Source organism: Gossypium hirsutum, chromosome A10 (assembly GCF_007990345.1).
Source record: "Gossypium hirsutum isolate 1008001.06 chromosome A10, Gossypium_hirsutum_v2.1, whole genome shotgun sequence".
In the NCBI taxonomy this organism is placed as follows: domain Eukaryota; kingdom Viridiplantae; phylum Streptophyta; class Magnoliopsida; order Malvales; family Malvaceae; genus Gossypium; species Gossypium hirsutum.
Window position 1 is genome coordinate 101,147,646 of NC_053433.1, and position 2,818 is coordinate 101,150,463.

Consider the following 2,818-nt stretch of genomic DNA (forward strand, 5'->3'; position numbering starts at 1 on the left):
GATGTAATGAATATGTGCAAGTTTGACTTATATGATTGAGTTAATTGTTGTTATTCGATTTTGAAAGCATGGTTATACATTATTTGATAAATAAGATAAGTGGAGTTATTTAATGTAGTTATATGAATTTACGAGTACAATAAATGTATATGTGATTGAGATTTGATAAATTCGGTTTAGAGATATTGGTTTATAGATATTATTGAAATGATTTATTTCCTTTTGACTTACTAAGCTTTCAAAGCTTACTCTGTGTGTTTTTTTTCTATGTCTATAAAGTTTCAGAGACTTGCTCGGGTTGGAAGTTGTAGGAGACGCTATCACACTATCCAGTTATCTCTTCGGTAAAAAAAAATCTTTGAGTTTTGGTTATATGGCATGTATAGGCTAGTTTTGAGATGATTCTTTTTTATTTGTGTACATATATAGCCATGTGGAAATGGCTTAATTATGATGCTAATATTGAGTATATTTGGTTTTGTATTGAGTTCATTTTTGGAAGTATGATTCATAGGTTATGTATGGTGTAATTTGTTATATGATTTGGCTTGAACATTGAGGTGAAATATTGGATGTTTTTTTTGACTTATGTTTCATATTTTTATAGGTAAAATGATGAGTATAAAATTGATGATGCATTAGTTATTTGAATACGATTTGAAAAGGCAAATAATGTGGTAATTTTTAGATATATATATGTATATGGCCAAGTGAAATGGTCATTTTTGTATGTTCATAGTTGGGAATTTGGTAATGTTTAGCTTGTGATTTTAATATGCTTTGATATAAAGAATGGGCATGAAATTGGTTGATGATATTATGGATTGATTGATACATGTTTGAAGTTGAATTTGGCTAAAAATGTTGCATATATGATGCTTGATTTTGGAATTGTAGGGAGGACACAACTGGGTCGCATATTGGCCTTGTAAATGACCTATTTTTCCCACACAAGCTGCTGTGTTGCTCGAGGGCCATTTTGAACTGAGCTTGGGCAAACTACATGGTCACGCACAAACGGGCGTGTGCCAGGCTGTGTGGCCAAGTAAGTTTCGACCGCGGGCTAGACACACGGGCGTGTCTTGTGGCCGTGTGGATAAGTCAGTATGTATGCCCTGTTTTGCCACGGCCTAAACACATGGGTGTTTCTAATGCCGTGCAAGGCACACGGCCTGTTTAAATGGTCGTGTGACCTTTGTAACTTAGAAAAATTGTTAAGTTTCAAAAAAATTTTGTATGTGTTTGGTTTAGTCCCGACCTCTTCCTAATGCATGTTTATGGTCTCATTGACCTGAGAAAAGGGACTTAATGTTGATGTTTGACTATGATATGACGATGCATGACTTTTGATTGTGAAATGATTGCGAAATATTCTGATATGTTCGATAATGCCTCTTAACCCTATTCCGAAAATGGATACGAGTTAGGGGTGTTACACACTTGATATCATTTTGATGGAAAAATAATCTCGAGCCCTCCAAAGCCCAAAAGCAGAGTGCCCCATAACAATTAAGTGGATTGGTTAATGAATTCGATAATAAGAAATTGACGCCAAACTAACTTACCGCCAAAGAAAATAGCTACACACACAAATCACATCATCGAAGTATCGTTCACTGATTCAACACCCTTACCTACGAAAATAGATTCCTTAATGGTCAAAAACCTCCGACACACACTACCACACCAAATTCCAAAATCACACAAAATCCAAACCACTTTCAAAACCCTACTTACCAGAACCTGACGAAAGAACTACGATTATGGAAACAATGATGAGAACTTAGGAGATGTGAAGAAAAATTTTGAGAGAAACAAAAGAGAACAGAGAAGAGAGAAAAGAGAAAAGAGAAAGGGAACGTCAGAAACAGTGGAGAGAATTTCAGTAGGAGAAAGAAAACAACAAAATAAGATAAAAATCACATTTAATCTGTGATGATATCCCACTACATCCTAACCACCCATTACTCAGAATTCTGATGCAACTGAAATTCCATCCCGAAGCCGACTAAAAATAAACGCTAATGTAGGGACTCGAACATAGAACCTCCAACACAGCAATTCCCTTACCACTTGAACCAGTAGGCTCATTCTGATATAAAATTACAGGAAATTAAATATGAGCCCACTGAACAAAAATAGGGCTTTATTCCAAAAATAACGAAATTTGTTAAAGGTAAGCCTTGAACTTGGGACCTCTCACGCACACACAGAACACTCAACCACTGAAGTAGATACACATTTGTTTCAAAATTATACAGAAATAGAAGTAGGAAAAATTGGGACGTTACATAGCATCTCCCTCGAAGACTTGTATGAAAGCTGTAAAGAGCACAATAATAGCATAGCCTGATCTTCATCGTCAATCTGAACCTTAACATTCTTTAAATCATTCAAAAGAGTAATAAATTGACAGATGTGATCTCTAAGGTGCTCATTTTTGTCCATGCCAAACGTGTATAGATGTTGTTTTAACACCAATAGTTTAGCTAAAGACTTTGTTGCGTAGAGGGTTTTTAACATTTTTCATAAGGTGAATCTCATTTTCTCTTTCAAAACCTCCCGCAACACGTTATTTGTTAGACATAATTGAATCATGGATGGATTTTTTGTATCTAACCTATCTCATTCTGATTTATCCATGTTTGCAGGCTTCTTCTTTGTGAGGACCTTCTCAAGATCACGTTGAATTAGAATTGTTGTCATCTGATCTTGCCATAAATTGAAATTTTTAATGCTATCAAACTTATCAATATCAAACCTTATTCCTGCCATCTTTAAATGGGTTGATTGTGAAAATCAAACTAGCTATTGATAC